This window comes from Carcharhinus amblyrhynchos, chromosome 13, assembly GCF_965287045.1.
Source record: "Carcharhinus amblyrhynchos chromosome 13, sCarAmb.v2.hapA, whole genome shotgun sequence".
Taxonomy (NCBI): domain Eukaryota; kingdom Metazoa; phylum Chordata; class Chondrichthyes; order Carcharhiniformes; family Carcharhinidae; genus Carcharhinus; species Carcharhinus amblyrhynchos.
The window spans coordinates 77,143,311-77,158,210 of record NC_137336.1 but is presented as its reverse complement, the minus strand read 5'-3'; the positions used below and the strand labels follow the sequence as shown (position 1 = coordinate 77,158,210).

General features: G+C 46.3%; 9 non-coding genes across 9 annotated transcripts; 8 read left to right on the top strand and 1 right to left on the bottom strand.

Annotated features, from left to right (window-relative positions):
• Window positions 1-500: 500 nt before the first annotated feature.
• trnak-uuu (transfer RNA lysine (anticodon UUU)) lies at window positions 501-573 on the top strand. Its single transcript has one exon. It is a non-coding gene; the product is annotated as a tRNA-Lys (tRNA).
• Window positions 574-838: 265 nt separating this feature from the next.
• trnat-agu (transfer RNA threonine (anticodon AGU)) lies at window positions 839-912 on the bottom strand. The gene has a single exon. It is a non-coding gene; the product is annotated as a tRNA-Thr (tRNA).
• Window positions 913-1,705: 793 nt separating this feature from the next.
• Window positions 1,706-1,778, top strand: trnak-uuu (transfer RNA lysine (anticodon UUU)). Its single transcript has one exon. It is a non-coding gene; the product is annotated as a tRNA-Lys (tRNA).
• Window positions 1,779-5,471: 3,693 nt separating this feature from the next.
• trnak-uuu (transfer RNA lysine (anticodon UUU)) lies at window positions 5,472-5,544 on the top strand. Its single transcript has one exon. It is a non-coding gene; the product is annotated as a tRNA-Lys (tRNA).
• Window positions 5,545-7,982: 2,438 nt separating this feature from the next.
• On the top strand, window positions 7,983-8,055 carry trnak-uuu (transfer RNA lysine (anticodon UUU)). Its single transcript has one exon. It is a non-coding gene; the product is annotated as a tRNA-Lys (tRNA).
• Window positions 8,056-10,176: 2,121 nt separating this feature from the next.
• On the top strand, window positions 10,177-10,249 carry trnak-uuu (transfer RNA lysine (anticodon UUU)). The gene has a single exon. It is a non-coding gene; the product is annotated as a tRNA-Lys (tRNA).
• Window positions 10,250-11,997: 1,748 nt separating this feature from the next.
• Window positions 11,998-12,070, top strand: trnak-uuu (transfer RNA lysine (anticodon UUU)). Its single transcript has one exon. It is a non-coding gene; the product is annotated as a tRNA-Lys (tRNA).
• A 558-nt stretch (window positions 12,071-12,628) lies between these two features.
• Window positions 12,629-12,701, top strand: trnav-uac (transfer RNA valine (anticodon UAC)). The gene has a single exon. It is a non-coding gene; the product is annotated as a tRNA-Val (tRNA).
• A 1,735-nt stretch (window positions 12,702-14,436) lies between these two features.
• trnak-uuu (transfer RNA lysine (anticodon UUU)) lies at window positions 14,437-14,509 on the top strand. Its single transcript has one exon. It is a non-coding gene; the product is annotated as a tRNA-Lys (tRNA).
• Window positions 14,510-14,900: the final 391 nt, after the last annotated feature.

Sequence of the window (14,900 nt, the reverse complement as noted above, 5' to 3'; positions counted from 1 at the left end):
GTAGTTTTTCTGTGTTCTATGTTCTATGTCTCCATTAGCTTAAAAGCTGTGATTAACTGCATCTCGTTTGAGACAACTTGTGCTGATATCAGTACATACTCCTTATTCTGAACTGTCACGTTGATCTTGTAAATAACGAAACTCTTGGACTTACTAAATCGGTCTCGACTGGACTTGGCTAAATGCTGTCCTTGTTTGAAGGAGATAACATTCACTTTGTGGGCAAAGTAACATCTCAAGATCTATGTGAGAACGGTTGCTATCTCACACTGGAGCAATGGCAGTTTCAATGGCAACTGGAGGGGGAGTGGGTTTTCGACATATTTTTACTCACATAGTGTATTTGTACTTACTTTTGCTGTTGCACAGCACGTGATCTGGGTGAAGTTATACTGTCTGTCCGTGACTAATTGCTGTAAAAGAGTATAAAGGGGGAGAATTCCCCCGTTCGAGGTAGTATCACGGCTTGCTCAAGGGAGGAGATACGCGTCTATTTCGGAGCCCGGGTAGCTCACTCGGTAGAGCATCAGACTTTTCATCTGAGGGTCCAGGGTTTAAGTCCCCGTTCGGGCGTTGCTTTTCTTCCAGCCTCAACGCAACTGTTCAGCGAGATGTTCTTCAAAATTGATTAATGGTTGTCCTTTGACCAATTCCTCAGACGCGATTCACCATTACAAGTGTGGCCAGCAGGAAAGTTCAACCACTTTAATCGGTGCTTGATGGCCGGCAGAGCCGATATGCGCCTCTGACCTCCTTTTCCTGCTGTCCAACTGTGTGACGGTGGAGTTGCGGCGTTTGACAGCAAGAGGGATTTTGTTGCAAAACGCCACTTCGACAAAGGCGCCGCTGAGATACGAACTCAGGATCTCCTGTTTACTAGACAGGCGCTTTAACCAACTAAGCCACGGCGCCAACGACTTGCCCAAGCCGCCATTACAAACTGTATATAAAAATAAAATTACAGTACGTTGGTTCCTGCAATCTGAAAGAGAAGCAAACATGCTGGAAAATCGGGATCGGGATTCGATGATCGGCCAGGATCAAAATGAATGGCGGGGCAGTCTCGAAGGGCCCAACCACCCAGTCCTGCTTCCGGCTTCTTTTCCAATCTTCAGATTCTGCATCCTGAGGGAATGTCATCCTGACTCGGAACGTTGTCTTTGTTCTCTCTCCACAAATGCAGAGATTTTCAGCATTTTCTATTTTAGTTATATGGATTTACTAAAGCTAAGTGGATGCTACTCATGCCCCTATTTCTGATGGACTGACAGATACTCAGAACATCAACAAACACGATTAGAATTGCTTGGGAGGACGTCAGAATGTGTTTCAGGTAGATTGAGAAGAGGAGAGGGTTAAAATTTGGATGCGTGACTGGAAATCAGTTGAGGGATAAACTGGTTATGGAAAGGGCCTGAAGCGCGGGCGACAAGTCTCACTGAAGCTAATGATCACCTTAAAGAAACTGCTAATAGGTAATTGTGAAATGATGAGGTGCTTGTGGTGCCAAATGGATGAAATGCTGAGCCCGATTTGATTTTTGGACATTTAGAAAGTGACGCGAAATACCCATCTTGAATTTAAAGTGGATAACATGACACTTCCCCGCCCACATTAAAAAACCAACTCTCCTTCAACCTTATTTCGTCTAATGCCATGTCAGAGCGCGGTTTGTTCAACGGAGGGAAAAGGTGTGTTGTCAGGAGCCCGGGTAGCTCAGTAGGTAGAGCATCAGACTTTTAATCTGAGGGTCCAGGGTTCAAGTCCCTGTTCGGGCGTTGCTTTTCTTCCAGCCTCAACGCAACTGTTCAAAGAGACGCTCTTCAAAATCGATTAACAGTTGTCCTTTGACAATTCCTCACACACCATTAACCATTGCAAGTTTCACCAGCGGCAAAATTCAACCATTTTAATAGGTGTCTGATGGCCGGCAGATCCGAAATGTGCTTCTGGCCGCCTTTTCCTGCTGTCTAACTGTGTGACGGTCGAGCTGCGGCGTCTCACAGCAAGAGTGATTTTGTTGCAATATGTCACTTAGACGAAGGTGCCGCTGAGATTCAAACTCAGGATCTCCCTATTTACTAGGCAGGCACTTTAACCAACTTAGCCACGGCACCAACACACCGCCCACCTCAACATTACAATCTGAATATAAAAATAAAAACAAACTAGGGTGGATCCTGCAATCTGAAAGAAAAGCAAACATGCTGGAAAATCACCGAAGCTCCTACAGCATCTGGGCACAGAGAACAGAAACAAAGTCTCGGGAAATTTCTTCACTCAGAGGGTGCTGAATGTGTGGAATTCACTACCACACAATGTACTTGAAGACAAACTTTGTTTGATTCCAAGAAGAGATTCCATTTGGCTGTTGGGCAATAGGGACCCAGGGGTACGGGAGGGAGGGTGATCAGGATTCGATGATCGGCCATGATCAAAATGAATGGCGGGGCAGTCTCGAAGGGCCCAACCACCCAGTCCTGCTTCCGGCTTCTTTTCCAATGTTCAGATTCTGCATCCTGAGGGAATGTCATCCTGACTCGGAACGTTGTCTTTGTTCTCTCAACCCCTTTTGATTTTTGGACATTGAGAAACCATAGAGAGTTTGAGCTCAGAAACTGGCCTTTTGGCCCTTCTTGTCTGCGCCACACGGTTTTTGCCTAGTCCCACTGACCTGCACTTGGACCATATCCCCCCACTCCCCTATCATCCATGAACCTGTGCAAGTTTTTTCTTAAATATTAAACGTGACCCCGAATTTACCACTTTATCCCGCAGCTCATTCCACTCTCCCACTATTTTCTGCGTGAAGAATCGCCCCACCCCAATATTCCCTTTACACTTTTCTCCTTTCACCCTTAACCCATGCCCTCTGGTTTTTTTCTCCACTAGCCTCAGTGGAAAAGGCCTGCTTGCATTCACTCTATCTATACCCATCAAAATCTTATATACCTCTATCAAATCTCCCCTCATTCTTCTACGCTCCAGGGAATAAAGTCCTAACCTATTCAATCTCTCTCCGTAACTCAGCTTCTCAATTTCTGGCAGCATCCTTGTGAACCTGCTCTGCACTGTTTCAACCTTATTTACATCCTTCCTGTAACTAGGTGACCAAAACTGTACACAATACTCTAAATTCGGCCTCACAAATGCCTTATACAGCCTTACCATTACACTCCACGCTATACTCGACGCTCTGATTTATAAAGGCCAATGAATCAAAAGCTCTTTACGACCCTATCCACCTGTGATGTCACTTTTAGGGCGTCCTGTACCTGTATTCCCAGATCCCTCCGTTTGACCACACTCTTCAGAGTCCTACCACTTATCCTGTACATTCTACTTTGGTTTGTCCTTCCAAAGTGCACTACCTCACACTTGTCTGCGTTAAATTCCATTTGCCATTTTTCAGCTCATTTTTCCAGTAGATCCAAATCCCTCTGCAAGTTTTGAAAACATTCCTCACTGTCCATGACACCTCCAATCTTTGTATCATCAGCTAATCTGCCGATCCAATTTACCACATTATCATCCAGATCACTGATATCGATGACAAACAACAATGGACCCAACACCGATCCCTGCGGCACTCCTCCCTGTGACACGAAATACTCATCTTGAATTTAAAGTGGATAACATAACACTTCCCCACCCACATTAAGAAACAAACTCTCCTTCAATCTTATCTTGTCTCATGCCATGTCAGAGCACGGCTTGTTCAACGGAGGGAAAAGCTCAACTGTTGGGTGCCCGAATCGTTCAGTGGGTAGAGTAGCAGGCTTTTAATCTGAGGGTCCAGGGTTCAAGTCCCTGTTTGAGTGTTGCTTTTCTTCTAGCCTCAACGCAACTGTTTAACAAGATGTTCTTCAAAATCCATTAACAGTTGTCCTTTGACAATTCCTCACATGCCACTGACCATTGCAAGTGTCCCAGCAGCAAAATGCAACCATTTTAATAGGTGTTTGATGGCTGGCAGAGCCGAAACGCGCCTCTGGCTGCCTTTTCCTGGTGTCCAACTGTATGACGGTCGAGTTGGGGCGTCTGACAGCAAGAGTGATTTTGTTGCAAAATGTCTCTTAGCTGAAGGCACCATGGAGATTCAAACTCTGGGTCGCCTAGTTTACTAGGCAGTATGTGTTAACCAACTTAGCCATGGTGCCTGAGCAGCTAGTGTGTTAGCATTGCAATCTGTATATAAAAATAAAAGCAAACTATGGTGGGTCATGCAATCTGAAAGAAAAGCAAACATGCTGGAAAATCACTGAAGGTCCTACAGCATCTGGGTGCCTACTTAGGAGACTGTTCTGCAGTGTTAAGACTTGGGAGACATGTTCACATATTCCTGAAGACAGTAAGACCGTTAGATAAGGTGGCCAACTAGGCAATTGGGATGCTTGTCGTTATAGCCAAGGCGTAGACTATCAAAGCAGAGAGGCTGTGATGGAGCTGTTTCAAATGTCTGAAGACCAAAGACTTGAACACGGACCCTTCAAATCTGCGGAACAGCTGCTCCTTATCCGCTCTGTCCGTGCCACTCATAAACTTGTACTCCTCAATCACATTACCCCTGAGCCTTCTCTGCTCCAATGAAAACAACCCAAGCCTGCACAATCTGTCTTCACAATGCTCCATCCCAGGCAGCATCCTGGTGAATCTCCTCTGCACCCTCTCCAGTGCAATCACAACCTTCCTAAAATGTGGTGACCAGAACTGCACACAGGACTCCAGCTGTGGCCTCACCCAAGTTCTATGCAACTCCAACATGGCTTCAACACAAACAGAAAATGCTGGAAAATCTCAGCAGGTCTGACAGCATCTCTGGGGAGAGAATAGAGCCAACGTTTCGAGTCTAGATGACCCTTTGTCAGAGCTGAGAGCACTGAGAATCAGCGGAGTTTTATACTATGAGGGTGGGGGGGGATGGAATGGGACAACAGGAATTGAAATGAGGGCACAGAAGGCTGCGAAGGTGCTAGAAAGTATCCAAAATGATCAGAATGTGTGGATGGAGTGGAGATGGAGTTGTTGAACTCAATGTTGAGTTGTTGAACTCAATGTTGAGTCCAGAAGGCTGGAAAGTGCCCAATCGGAAGATGAGGTGCTGTTTCTCCGGTTTACTTTCACTGGAACATTGCAAAAGGCCAAGAACGGACATGTGGACAGGAGAGCAGAGTGGTGCGTTGAAGCAGCAAGCGACAGGAAGATTAGGGTCCTGTGTGCGGACGGACCAAAGGTGCTCAGCAAATCGATCACCCAGTCTACGTTTTGTCTCTCCGATGTAGAGTAGAGCGCGTTGGGAGCAGCGAATGCAATAGACCAGATTGAAGGAGGAGCTGTCGCTGAATCTCAAAGTGGATAATATCACACTTCCCCAATCCCAGTAAAAAATCAACTCCTCTTCAACCTCATCTGCTCTCAGTCACAGGGAGAGAGCGTCTAGTTCAACAGAGGAGAAATACACATGCATAGTGGCCTGGGTAGCTCAGCTGGTAGAGCATCAGACTTTTAATCTGAGAGTCCAGGGTTCGAGTCCCTGTTCAGGTGTTGTTTTTCTTCCAGCCGGAACATAATTGTTGGAGATGTGCTTCCAAATAGATTAACAGATATCCTTTAACAAATTCCTCACACGCGATTGACAATTCCAGGAGTCGCCGGCAGTAACATTCATCCATTTTAATTGGTGCTTGATGGCCGGCACAGACAAAATGAGCCTCTGGGCTTCTTTTCCTGCTACAGAACTGTCTGACGGGAAAGTAACGGCTTCTCGGAGCAACAGTGAGTTTGATTCAAAATTGCAAAGTGTAACGTACAGAAAGGCTGAAGATTTTGAACTCAGGGCTCTTCTGTTCACGAGACAGGTGCTTTCTAGACAGAACTAGACAGAAACATCTTCTCCATCTCCACTTTCCCAGACCGTTCAGCATCTTAGAAACTTTAATCCAGTCACCCCCCTCACTTTCCTAAACTCCGGCAGAAAGAAGCCCAGTCTGTCCAATCCAAACTCATTGGGAAACCCGCTCATTCCAGGTCGCAATCCAGGAATCACCCACTGCCACCCCAACCTGAACTGCATCCAGCTCAGTTTGACTTCCGGCTGCGTGGTTCCATAGTGTAGTGGTTATCAAGTCTGCCTTTCTTGCAGCAGGTCCTGGGTTCAAAGTTCCTGGGAGGCAATGAATATTTTTTATTCCTATACCCAGAGAGCAGTGGAACTGCCTAGAACTCGCTGCTCTTTCACAGTGACTTGTCCTTTGTATGGTGGGATGTGAACAAGTGCAGAGGAGCCGAGAGATTTGGAATACATGTCTACATATCTCTAAAGGCAACTGGTGCAGGTAGAAAAGATGGCTCACAAGGCACTTCAGTTACTTGTCTTTATAGTGAGGCATAGAATATCAGAGCAGAGAGGCTGTGATGGAGCTGTATAAAACGCCTGAAGACCAAAGAATTGAACACTGACCCTTCAACTCAGGGGAGCAGCTGCTCCTTATCCGCTCTGTCCGTGCTCCTCATATTATTGTGCACCTCAATCAGGTCACCCCCTCAGTCTTCTCTGCGCCAATGAAAATAAACGCAAGCCTACCCACCCTCTCTTCATAATTTAAATGCTCCATCCCAGGCAGCATCCTGGGGAATCTCCTCTGCACCCTCTCCAGTGAAATCACAACCTTCCTAAAATGTGGTGACCAGAACTGCACACAGGACTCCAGCTGTGGCCTCACCCAAGTTCTATACAACTCCAACATGGCTTCAACACAAACAGAAAATGCTGGAAAATCTCAGCAGGTCTGACAGCATCTCTGGGGAGAGAATAGAGCCAACGTTTCGAGTCTAGATGATCCTTCGTCAGAGCTGAGAGCAAAGAGAATCAGTGGAGATTTATACTATAGGGGGCATGGAATGGGGCAACGGGAATTCAAATAAGGATACAGAAGGCTGAGAAGGTGCTAGAAAAGTGCCCATTTAGTGAACAGAATGTGTGAATGGGGTGAAGGTGGAGGAGAGAGTTCATATTCTGAAGTTGTTGAACTCAATGTTGAGTCCAGAAGGCAAAATGCTGTTCCTCCAGTTTGTGTTCACTACAACATTGCAAAAGGCAAAGGTGAGACTGAATTTGGAGTATTGTGTGCAGTTTTGGTCACCTAATTACAGGAAGGATATTAATAAGGTTGAAAAGGTGCAGAGAAGGTTTACAAGGATGTTGCCGAGACTTGAGAAGCTGAGTTACAGAGAAATGTTGAATAGGTTAGGAGTTTATTCCCTGGAGCATGGAAGAATGAGGGGATTTGATAGCGGTGTATAAGATTATGATGGGTACGGATAGAGTGAATGCAACCAGGCTTTTTTCCACTGAGGCTAGGGGAGAAAAAAAACTAGAAGAAATGGTTTAAGGGTGAAGGAGGAAAAGTTTAAAGGGAATATTGGTGGGGGGGGGGGGCTTCTTCACACAGAGAGTGTGGGAGTGTGGAATGAGCTGCCAGGTGAAGTGGTGAAAGCGGGCTCACTTAAGAAAAACTTGGGCAGGTACATGGATGAGAGGGGTGTGGAGGGATATGGTCCAGGTGCAGGTCAGTGGGACTCGGCAGAAAAATGGTACGGCACAGCCAAGAAGGTCCAAAAGGCCTGTTTCTGTGCTGTAATGTTCTATGGTTCTGTGGACGGACATGTGGACAGGAGAGCAGGGTGGTGTGTTTAAGCAGCAAGCGACAGGAAGATTAGGGTCCTGTGTGCGGATGGACCAAAGGTGCTCAGCAAATCGATCACCCAGTCTACATTTTGTCTCTCCGATGTACAGTAGAGCGCATTGGGAGCAGCGAATGCAATAGACCAGATTGAAGGAGGAGCTGTCGCTGAATCTCAAAGTGGATCATATCACACTTCCCCAATCCCAGTAAAAAACCAACTCCTCTTCAACCTCATCTGCTCTGAGTCACAGGGAGAGAGCGGCTAGTTCAACAGAGGGAAAAGGGACACCAAGTGGGGCCCAGGTAGCTCAGCTGGTAGAGCATCAGACTTTTAGTCTGAGGGTCCAGGGTTCAAATCCCTGCTAGGGTGTTACTTTTTCTTCCACCCTGAACATAATTGTTTGAGATGTGTTTCCAAATAGATGAACAGATATCCTTTAACAAATTTCTCACACGCGATTGATAATTCCAGGAGTCGCCAGCAGAAATATCCATTCATTTTAATAGCTTTTTGATGGTCGGCGCAGACAAAATGGGCCTCTGGGCTTCTTTTCCTGCTATCGGGAAAGTTACGGGTTCTCAGAGAAAGAGTGATTTTGTTTCAATAATGCAAAATACACAAAGGCAGAGATTCAAACTCAGGATCCCCCATTTACTAGGCAGGTATTTTAACCAACTGAGCCACAGCACCAACAAATAAAACACAATCAATGTTATAATATGTCTATAAAGTTAAAAACAAAATCCTGTGGATGCTGCAACCTGAAACCATCTGCTCCTTCGATCCTGCTTCACTATTTACTAAGGGCATGGCTGATCCCCTTCTGTTGGCTTCCACGTTCCCCTCCCCCTCCCCGATAATCTTTAATTCTCTCAATAAATATCTAACTCCCTCCGCCAGGAAAATATTCAGTGACTCCGTCCTCCAGCACCTTCTGAGGCAGAGTTTAAAAGTGGCACAAGCCTCTGAGAGAAAACAAATCTAATCATCTCTTGTCCTAAAAGGGCGCCCCCCCCTAATGTTCAAACAGCACCCCCTTGTTTTGGCCTCACCCACAAGAGGAAACATCTTTACCACCTCCACCTTCCCAAGACCGTTCAGCATCTTAGAAACTTTAATCCAGTCACCCCCTCACTTTGCTAAACTCCAGCTGAAAGAAGCCCAGTCTGTCCAATCCAATCTCATTGGGAAACCCACTCATTCTGGGTAGCAATCCAGTAATCACCCACCGCACCTACCCCAACCCCCGACACTGAACTGCCTCCAGCTCATTTATGCTCCTAGTCATGTAGTTCCATAGTGTAGTGGTTATCACGTCTGTCTTACACGCAGAAAATCCTGGGTTCAAAATCCAGTAGAGCCCGTGATATTTTGTTCCGATACCCAGAGAGCAGTGGAACGGCCTTGAACTCGCCGCTCTTTCGCAGTGACTTGTCCTTTGTGTGCGAACAAGTGCAGAGGAGCCGAGAGACTTGAAATACATGTCTACATATCTCTAAAGGCAACCGGTGCAGGTAGAAAAGATGGCTCACAAGGCACTTCAGTCTTTATAGTGAGGCATAGACTATCAGAGCAGAGAGGCTGTGATGGAGCTGTATAAAACGCCTGAAGACCAAAGAATTGAACACTGACCCTTCAACTCAGGGGAGCAGCTGCTCCTTATCCGCTCTGTCCGTGCTCCTCATAATATTGTACACCTCAATCAGGTCACCCCCTCAGGCTTCTCTGCGCCAACGAAAACAACCCAAGCCTACCCACCCTCTCTTCATAATTTAAATGCTCCATCCCAGGCAGCATCCTGGGGAATCTCCTCTGCACCCTCTCCAGTGAAATCTCAACCTTCCTAAAATGTGGTGACCAGAACTGCACACAGTACTCCAGCTGTGGCCTCACCAAAGTTCTGTACAACTCCAACATGGCTTCAACACAAACAGAAAATGCTGGAAAATCTCAGCAGGTCTGACAGCATCTCTGGGGAGAGAATAGAGCCAACGTTTCGAGTCTAGATGACCCTTCGTCAGAGCTGAGAGCAAAGAGAATCAGTGGAGATTTATACTATAGGGGGCATGGAATGGGGCAACGGGAATTCAAATAAGGATACAGAAGGCTGAGAAGGTGCTAGAAAAGTGCCCATTAAGTGAACAGAATGTGTGAATGGGGTGAAGGCGGAGGAGAGAGTTCATACTCTGAAGTTGTTGAACTCAATGTTGAGTCCAGAAGGCAAAATGCTGTTCCTCCAGTTTGTGTTCACTACAACATTGCAAAAGGCAAAGGTGAGACTGAATTTGGAGTATTGTGTGCAGTTTTGGTCACCTAATTACAGGAAGGATATGAATGAGATTGAGTGAGTGCAGAGAAGGTTTACAAAGATGTTGCTGGGACTTGAGTTACAGAGAAAGGTTGAATTTTATTCCCTGGGACGTAGAAGAATGAGGGGATGTGATAGAGATGTATAAAATTATGAAGGGTATAGATAGTGGGCTTTGCAGAGCCCAAGTAGCTCAGTTGGTAGAGCATCAGACTTTTAATCTGAGGGTCCAGGGTTCAAGTCCCTGCTTGGGTGTTTTCTTCCACCCTGAATGTAACTGTTTGAGATGTGCTTCAAAATAGATTCACAGATGTCCTTTAACAAATTCCTCACACGTGACTGACAATTCCAGGTGGCGCCAGCAGTAACATTCATCCATTTTAATAGGTGCTTGATGGCCGGCGCAGACAAAATGGGCCTCTGGGCTTCTTTTCCTGCTATTGAACTGTCTGACAGGAAAGTTGCAGCTTCTCGGGGCAACAGTGAGTTTGTTTCAAAATTGCAAAGTGTAACGTACAGAAAGGCTGAAGATTTTGAAGTCAGGATTCTTCTGTTCACTGGACAGGCGCTTTCGAGACAGAACATCTTCTCCATCTCCACCTTCCCAGAGGGTTCAGCATCTTAGAAACTTTAATCCAGTCACCCCCTCACTTTCCTAAACTCCGGCTGAAAGAAGCCCAGTCTGTCCAATCCAAACCCATGGGGAAACCTGCTCATTCCAGGTAGCAATCCAGTAACCACCCACCGCACCCCCACCCTGAACTGTCTCCAGTCATTTACACTCACAGTCATGTGGTTCCATAGTGTAGTGGTTATCACGTCTGCCTTACACGCAGAAGGTCCTGGGTGTGGAGCCAGTGATTATTTTTTTATTCCTATACCCAGAGAGCAGTGGAACTGCCTTGAACTCGCTGCTCTTTCACAGTGACTTGTCCTTTGTATGGTGGGATGCGAACAAGTGCAGAGGACCCGAGAGACTTGGAATACATGTCTACATATCTCTAAAAGCAACCGGTGCAGGTAGAAAAGATGGCTCACAAGGCACTTCAGTTACTTGTCTTTATAGTGAGGCATAGAATATCAGAGCAGAGAGGCTGTGATGGAGCTGTGTAAAACGCCTGAAGACCAAAGAATTGAACACTGACCCTTCAACTCAGGGGAGCAGCTGCTCCTTATCCGCTCTGTCCGTGCACCTCATAATATTGTCCACCTCAATCAGGTTCCTTCCTCAGTCTTCTCTGCGCCAACGAAAACAACCCAAGCCTACCCACCCTCTCTTCATTACTTAAATGTTCCATCCCAGGCAGCATCCTGGGGAATCTCCTCTGCACCCTCTCCAGTGAAATCACAACCTTCCTAAAATGTGGTGACCAGAACTGCACACAGGACTCCAGCTGTGGCCTCACCAAAGTTCTATACAACTCCAACATGGCTTCAACACAAACAGAAAATGCTGGAAAATCTCAGCAGGTCTGACAGCATCTCTGGGGAGAGAATAGAGCCAACGTTTCGAGTCTAGATGATCCTTCGTCAGAGCTGAGAGCAAAGAGAATCAGTGGAGATTTATACTATAGGGGGCATGGAATGGGGCAACGGGAATTCAAATGAGGATACAGAAGGCTGAGAAGGTGCTAGAAAAGTACCCATTAAGTGAACAGAATGTGTGAATGGGGTGAAGGTGGAGGAGAGAGTTCATACTCTGAAGTTGTTGAACTCAATGTTGAGTCCAGAAGGCAAAATGCTGTTTCTCCAGTTTGTGTTCACTACAACATTGCAAAAGGCAAAGGTGAGTCTGAATTTGGAGTATTGTGCGCAGTTTTGGTCACCTAATTACGGGAAGGATATGAATAAGATTGAATGAGTGCAGAGAAGGTTTACAAGGATGTTGCTGGGACTTGAGTTACAGAGAAAGGTTGAATTTTATTCCCTGGGGCAGAGAAGAATGAGGGGATTTGATAGAGGTGTATAAAATTATGATGGGTATAGATAGTAGGCCTTGCAGAGCCCAAGTAGCTCAGTTGGTAGAGCATCAGACTTTTAATCTGAGGGTCCAGGGTTCAAGTCCCTGCTTGGGTGTTTTCTTCCACCCTGAATGTAACTGTTTGAGATGTGCTTCAAAATAGATTCACAGATGTCCTTTAACAAATTCCTCACGCGCGATTGACAATTCCAGGAGTCGCCGGCAATAACATTCATCCTTTTTAATAGGTGCTTGATGACCGGCACAGGCAAAATGGGCCTCTGGGCTTCTTTTCCTGCTATCGAACTGTCTGACAGGAAAGTTGCAGCTTCTCGGGGCAACAGTGAGTTTGTTTCAAAATTGCAAAGTGTAACATATAGAAAGGCTGAAGATTTTGAAGTCAGGATTCTTCTGTTCACTAGACAGGTGCTTTCTAGACAGAACTAGACAGAAACATCTTCACCATCTCCACCTTCCCAGACGGTTCAGCATCTTAGAAACTTTAATCCAGTCACCCCCTCACTTTCCTAAACTCCGGCTGAAAGAAGCCCAGTCTGTCCAATCCAACCCAATGAGGAAACCCGCTTGTTCCAAGTAGCAATCCAGTAATCACCCACCAACCCCCAACCCCCAACCCTGAACTGCCTCCAGCTCATTTGCTTTTGCAGTCATGTGGTTCCATAGTGTAGTGGTTATCACGTCTGCCTTACGCGCAGAAGGTCCTGGGTTCAAAGCCCAGTGGAACCAGTGGTGTTTTGTTTCTATGCCCAGTGAGCAGTGGAATTGCCTTGAACTCGCCGCTCTTTCACAGTGACTTGTCCTTTGAATGGTGGGATGCGAACAAGTGCAGAGGAGCCGAGAGACTTGGAATACATGTCTACATATCTCCAAAGGCAACCGGTGCAGGTAGAAAAGATGGCTCACAAGGCACTTCAGGTACTTGTCTTTATAGTGAGGCATTGAATATCAGAGCAGAGAGGCTGTGATGGAGCTGTATAAAACGCCAGAAGACCAAAGAACTGAACACTGACCCTTCAACTCAGGGGAGCAGCTGCTCCTTATCCGCTCTGTCTGTGCACCTCATAATCTTGTCCACCTCAATCAGGTCACCCCCTCAGTCTTCTCTGCGCCAACGAAAACAACTCAAGCCTACCCACCCTCTCTTCATAATTTAAATGCTCCATCCCAGGCAGCATCCTGGGGAATCTCCTCTGCACCCTCTCCAGTGAAATCACAACCTTCCTAAAGTGTGCTGACCAGAACTGCACACAGTACTCCAGCTGTGGACTCACCCAAGTTCTATACAACTCCAACATGGCTTCAACACAAACAGAAAATGCTGGAAAATCTCAGCAGGCCTGACAGCATCTCTGGGGAGAGAATAGAGCCAATGTTTCGAGTCTCGATGACCCTTTGTCAGAGCTGAGAGCAAAGAGAATCAGTGGAGATTTATACTATAGGGGGCATGGAATGGGGCAATGGGAATTCAAATAAGGATACAGAAGGCTGAGAAGGTGCGAGAAAAGTGCCCATTAAGTGAACAGAATGTGAGAATGGGGTGAAGGTGGAGGAGAGAGTTCATACTCTGAAGTTGTTGAACTCAGGGCATTGGTGAGGCCGCAGCTGGAGTACTGTGTGCAGTTTTGGGCGCCGCACCTGCGCAAGGATATTTTGGCCTTGGAGGGAGTGCAGAGGAGGTTTACTAGGCTGATACCGGAGTTGAGGGGGTTGAGCTATGAGGAGAGGCTGAATAAACTAGGCTTGTACTCGTTAGAGTTTAGAAGAATGAGGGGAGATCTCATTGAGACGTATAAGATGATGAATGGGATGGATAGGATAGAGGTGGAAAGACTCTTCCCGCTCAAAAAAGACAGTAGGACTAGGGGGCACAGCCTCAAGATAAAGGGGGGGCGGTTCAGAACGGAGTTGAGGAGGAACTTCTTCACTCAAAGGGTGGTGAATCTCTGGAATTCTCTGCCCGTTGAAGTGGTGGAGGCTGCCTCGCTAAATATTTTTAAGAAGCGGGTTGATGGGTTTTTGATAAGAGAAGGGATTAAGGGTTATGGGGAGAGGGCGGGAATGTGGAACTGAGCCACGACAGATCAGCCATGATCTTATTGAATGGCGGGGCAGGCTCGAAGGGCCAGATGGCCTACTTCTGCTCCTATTTCTTATGTTCTTATGTTCTTATGTTCAATGTTGAGTCCAGAAGGCAAAATGCTGTTCCTCCAGTTTGTGTTCACTACAACATTGCAAAAGGCAAAGGTGAGACTGAATTTGGAATATTGTGCGCAGTTTTGGTCACCTAATTACAGGAAGGATATGAATAAGGTTGAATGAGTGCAGAGAAGGTTTACAAGGATGTTGCTGGGACTTGAGTTACAGAGAAAGGTTGAATTTTATTCCCTGGAGCAGAGAAGAATGAGGGGATTTGATAGAGGTGTATAAAATTATGATGGGTATAGATAGTGAGCTTTGCTGAGCCCAAGGAGCTCAGTTGGTAGAGCGTCAGACTTTTAATTTGAGGGTCCAGGGTTCAAGTCCCTGTTTGGGTGTTTTCTTCCACCCTGAATGTAACTGTTTGCGATGTGCTTCAAAATAGATTCACAGATGTCCTTTAACAAATTCCTCAAACGTGATTGACAATTCCAGGAGTCGCCGGCAGTAACGTTCATCCATTTTAATTGGTGCTTGATGACTGGCACAGACAAAATGGGCCTCTGGGCTTCTTTTCCTGCTATCGAACTGTCTGACAGGAAAGTTGCAGCTTCTCGGGGCAACAGTGAGTTTGTTTCAAAATTGCAAAGTGTAACGTACAGAAAGACTGAAGATTTTGAACTCAGGGCTCTTCTGTTCACTAGACAGGTGCTTTCTAGACAGAACTAGACAGAAACATCTTTTCACCTCCACCTTCCCAGACGGTTCAGCATCTTAGAAACTTTAATC